This window comes from Macrobrachium nipponense, chromosome 14, assembly GCF_015104395.2.
Source record: "Macrobrachium nipponense isolate FS-2020 chromosome 14, ASM1510439v2, whole genome shotgun sequence".
In the NCBI taxonomy this organism is placed as follows: Eukaryota; Metazoa; Arthropoda; class Malacostraca; order Decapoda; family Palaemonidae; genus Macrobrachium; species Macrobrachium nipponense.
Window position 1 is genome coordinate 25,084,166 of NC_087207.1, and position 6,000 is coordinate 25,090,165.

General features: G+C 35.1%; 1 protein-coding gene across 3 annotated transcripts in view; it reads right to left on the minus strand.

The window, feature by feature from the left end:
- Positions 1 to 6,000, minus strand: part of LOC135226406 (metal cation symporter ZIP14-like) — a 198,569-nt gene that overhangs the window by 15,522 nt on the left and 177,047 nt on the right. The window lies entirely within an intron of this gene.

Below are 6,000 nucleotides of genomic sequence, written 5' to 3' on the forward strand. Positions count from 1 at the left end.
GTCCCTTGTAAAGATTACCGGTGATAACTAGGCCACCTCTTGAACTTTGGATCTAATTAACCAAACCAGATGAGTAATACAAACTTTATTACGACTATAGAGTATCTGATTGTGCGCGTACGTATGCACGCGCGTAACAGACTTGGCACTAAACCTTATTAGCCCAAGTGCCAGTATTTTAACAAAAAGCAAAGAAATAAACACAGTACGTGTATCATCAAATATACCGGTTACAGAGTGTTGAATAAACAATATAAATGGAATGGCAGACAAGTTAAAGGCATGATAAAAAAAATTATATATTTCGCAGTTGGATCAGACGAAAACAAAACTATTCTAATTTCTCAAACATTCCGCAGAAAACGTGATTATTTCACAACCATAAAACCGTAACACTAGTCAAAATTGTGAAATACAATACATTTTACGAGTTAAAACATATAATTTCACAATGTATGATAAAACAATTTACTTTTGACATATGGAAAACAACTTGCGCCATTCCGTACCAGAAAGATGATGTTCACACATCAAAATCTCGCGTCTCCCAACAAATGGAAACCACATTTCACAAGTATGTATGAAATGCAGAGGGGAAAACACGGCCTCTGAATCTACAAACATAATAAAAACAAAAACACAGAACAAAATATTTCACGAACAGACCTTCACTCAGCACACAAGACGAGTGGGAACAACGAACTATAAACCCTAGACTATGTTACCAATGTACAGTACTCATTATCGGCAACTGATGAAACTATAAGCTGTGGAGTGGCCAAGTCTATGGGTGGGAATAGTACAGAAGTGGGGGTAAATAATACAAAGGAGGTGTGATCATTTGAGAAATTTACAGAGGTAATGGAAGTCTATCGTCTATTGTTTATATTTTTGCTTTCAGCCTGAGGAGTTTAGTACCAACCCACCCATTGAGACGAAAATTTCTCAAATCATCTCACCTCTACTGTATTATCGATACATCTACTACCGGTATCTACCTACGACGGGTTGAACAAAAATGAGAAAAGTAAAGATAAATGTAAATAACGACGAACACAAGAAGGAAGACGCAATCTTGCCGCTTCTCCTCACCAAGACAAAACAAGGAAATGCGCTGAGTTGAAAAAGGAAATGGTGACCACATTCAACGTCTCTCTCTCTCTCTCTCTCTCTCTCTCTCTCTCTCTCTCTCTCTCTCTCTCTATGATGGGCATTGGCACCAGCTATCTCACACACGCAATGAGCTAATTAGGAATTACGATGGAATAAAGATCCCGGAGAACATGTATTGTACAAATTGATGTCACGAGAGCAAGTTACAAATCTTGATCATTATATCTGCTCCCACGTGATAGGCCTAATTTGCAAGTTTCCAATGTATTACAGTGAAAACAAACAATAAAATCAGTGACTTCGTTGCTCGTGGATTCTTTCGCACAGAATGCATTTGTAGACGCGGATGATTAGACTGTTAGTCAGACTCACTCTCTCTCTCTCTCTCTCTCTCTCTCTCTCTCTCTCTCTCTCTCTCTCTGTACCCAGAACCATCTATCAACTGTTGCTCCACAATGTATATAGGACATTCAAAAGTTCCCTAGATTCAAGGCACGTTCTCTCCCTTGCAACCATTAACGACTTGTACTAGAGGGTACGAACGCAGTCTGCAGAAGAAAATCCCTATTCAGCTGATAAAATAATGATGATGTTTTTCTCCTTCCAAATTCTTACAGTAGATGAGACTTGATAAGCTCAGGGACGTGGAGCAGACTAACCAGGAAGAGAGGGACAATGACTGAGAGAGAGTAATATTCTTTTTTTGCAAATTGAAGAACAGTTGCGTCCTCCAAAATCAGCGTTGTTAGCATCTTATCTAATTTACCCGGTTAGACAAATAGCGCCATAAAAAATGGTTCTCATTATTAGAGACGTGAGAAGTGATAGCATGACATTACAAATCTTAATGAATTAATGGGATTCCGAGAAGAGTTTAGTAAGACCGTTATCAACACTCGTCTGTGTGTGTAATGAGCGTGCGTTATCTTGCTTAACTGTTCTCTCTTTCAAAATAACTTAGGACGTGTCGAATACAGTCCATATCTTATGGTTTAAAGAATAATATGAATCCAGGATCTGGTTGGGTACGAGACTACAGGCCCTGCAAAAATTTACAAGAAAATCCAGGAATACACTAGGCTCATGCAGGCACCTGTCTAGTATAGTACAAAAATCACACGACTTTACATAGATTTTTTCCCCATTCATTTCGCCTTCCCATTTTCATATTTAAGGCGAAACTGACGTCACCCAAGAAGTCTAGTTAACACCAGTTTATTTTTTTTTAATTCAGGGTCAACTGTCTCCACAAAAGAAAAAAACTATGGAAAAAACTGCGTCGTCACAACCACCAACTCACGCACAGCACAATTAGCACAATACGGATTTACGGTTGCCTCAATGTACGACAATTAGGAGTTGCTTTCAATGCACGGTGTGGTAACATCGACTGCTACGAGGCAGTGCCAAAGGAGCGCGCATTTTAAGGGAGTTTCTTCATCTTGTTGATATAATCTGCACCAAGTAACCGATACTGAGGACAAAATTGAAGCCGTAACCTCAATACATTTTCTGAGCTTCGTGCGCTCTCCGCACCGGGAGTTGTAGTGTTAACTGCCAAGCAATGTTATTTTACTACACTAACTAGACTAAATAGTCACCCTGCTTATATTATATTAATCGTATCTTTACCAGTATATAAGTTGGGTTTACTAATTAAACCTTTTTAGAGTTAGTTTCCCCTTTCCGAAATTCAGTTGCTTCATATCTTCTGAAACATTACGTAACTTTAATGATGGTCAAATTTAGAATCCAAGGTTCAGATATAACAGGTCAGCCAGACAGCTCCCCAATTTTGAGCCTCTTCTGCGCACCTACGTCATCTGAGGGAGCGTGGTGGTGAGAACCATTAAGACCGTCAAGAGACCTTTATTTTATTTATTTATTATTTTTTTTTTTTTGGAAGAGAATGTTTTTGAAAATATGATCTTTCAAGTGTCAAAAGAATGTAAATAAAACAACATTTGCCTTTTGAAAATATTTGATCAAGTTACCGAAATTCAGTCGTTGCTTCATATCTTCTGAAACATTACGTAACTTTAATGATAGTCAAATTTAGAATCGAACGAAACACGCGGGCAGTGTGCAGTCTTGAAGCTGATTTATTACATTCGATATATATATATATATATATATATATGTGTGTGTGTGTGTGTAATTACTGTTTTATAGTTCTGAATGTTATATATAATTTGATGCGTAAATTAGGCCACAAAGTGAACACGGGCAAGTAAATTTATTCATAGAGTTTTCAGCAAAAAGTGGGAAGTTTAAAAAAAACTGCACTGAAATGTATTTCTTTACTAAAAACGGTTGCTTTTCGTTCATTACTTTGCGTTCCCCACAGAGTCATTTCTTTGCTTCCTAGATCATTTCTTTGCGTTCCTCACAGAGTAAGTTGACAAGCTATATAAATCCTTCGATATTCATAAGTAGTTTATTCCTTCTTCTCTTTTTTAAGCCACATTTATCACATTAGGTAACATGCTGTATGTTAAATCAAAACGTTTGCTGAAGTAATAATAATAATAAACAACCTAACATATAACATAGGTCTAGGCTTAAAATCAATGCCATAAGCATTGTAAACAGACAAAAACGATATGAAACATGTAGGTCTATATGCCCCTTTTTATGATACGGATATTTTGAAATGAGATATTTCCCCAAGAGAATGGACAGCATATTATGCATGATTTATGGTATACATGTGGCAATCCTAAGCCAAACGAATGCCCTATTTGGGACTATGAGTTTCAAAAAATTGGAAAAGAGCACATCATAATTGGTCCTTTTTTTATCAATAAGCTACATCAATATAAAGAAAATCCACGATTATAATACACCACTTCATAGCATACTGATATCAAAACTTATTCGGTTATAATCAGTTGAATGACTTCAACTAATGCAATTGCTTGATACTTATTTGCAGTTGTTTTCTAAATAAATAAATAAATAAAAACTCATTAAACATGACTAAGTTTACAATAATGTAAGTCAGTCTTCACCCAAAGATTAATTCACAAATTAACCAAATTTTACTAACATTATATATATATATATATATATATATATATATATATATATATATATATATATGTGTGTGTGTGTGTGTGTGTGTGTGTGTGTGTGTGTGTGTGTGTGTGTGTATAATTACAAAGGCAAATTGAAGATAGCTGGACCTAAAGAATGAATGCATTGTAAGACAATCACGTTTGAGTTACGTTATCTGCTGTTGTCAAAATCAGTTCTTGACAATCGTATGCTCGTACCTTTCTGATATTGGCGCATGAACACTCGAGACTAGGGAAAATGGTTCATTTTTCAAAAGTATTAGTATTTTCAGAAAATATATAATTTCAATCATTTTTATTAATGGAAAAAATGTTTTAAAAGAATAAATATATATGCGGACCTACAGCGCCGCATACATGAGAAGTGCAGTCCGCAGCTCTGCATTCAATGACTCCCCCTCGAATCTTCTCCGCACTTTGGGTCGTTTCTCGGCGCTTTGGCAACACTGCGTCCAGCGTGTAGTAGACGTAGACACCAAAACCCAAGTTGGGTTTTAGTATCCCCGCACTTGAAGAGGGAGTATGACGGATTTCTTAAAATATATGTACTGTCCAATGTTTGCTTTTTATTTAAATGTCAGAATTCTATGCTGATCTATTTCATCACAACCTCGATTCTGCCTCCGGTTTGGCTGACGCAGATGTGACAATTTGAACATCTCAGAAAAAACAGAGAATTTTTCTGGGATGTTCCTAAGGGCTTTACGTGTCTGTAGCCCGCAGTTTATTAACGCTGAAATTAAAACTATTTATGATATTATATTGAAACTTAAATACCCAAGGACTTTTGTAGATGTGGCATGGAAAAGAGCTAGAAAAACATTTTATTCAACTAATGACAAACTTGAATTTAGTAAGCATAACATTCTAAAATTACCCTATGATGAAAGGTTTTTAGATATTCCTAGAATTTTAAAGCTTTTTAACATATATGTTGTTTTCAGTAATATTAATGTCAAGAGTTTAGTAATAAAAAATTCTCCCAACGATCTTCCAGGCTGCATATATGAAATTCCTTGCAGAAAGTGTGATAAAGTCTATTACGGACAGACCGGTAATTCTCTTTCACAACGTCTCAAACAGCATCAATATTCTGTGAGAACTGGGCAAATATCGAATGCATTATTCGTGCATATGAGAGATTTAGATCATCCTATTAACTGGAGTCAAGCAAGAGCCTTAATCCCATGTAATGACACAGTTAAAAGGAATATCATTGAATCTTGTTTCATCAAGTCAAATAATAGAAATGTTCTAAATTTAAGTCTTGGTTTATTTAAACTTGATGCTTTCATAATGAAAAAAGCTGTAGATAAATATAAGCAACAAAATTAATATATTCAGTTTTTACATGTTTTGGACTGTAAAGATACTTTGTAACTTCGGTTAGGGTCAAATCTGTTTAGGTTTGTGACCGTGTGATATCCGATAATCCTGGATTATCTCTTTTAATTTTTACCCCTTTGACAATTAACCATCTGGTATTCTTGATCTTGTTATGTACCTGAGACCTTTCTCTCCAATTGTATTTTATTAGTTCCTTGACAATGTCTTAGTAAAGACGAAAGCGCTTGGATTTCTGACTATCATTTTCCTGTGGGTTGATTCGCTTATAATATAATAGAATATATATATATATATTATAATATTTATATATATAGATATATTAATTTATATATTATATATTATTTATATATCATATACATATTATTATAGATAATATATATATATAAATTAAATATATAGTATATACCCCTTACTATTTGATGAAGAAGAAGGGCACACCACAAAATCTTCAAACCAGTTCATT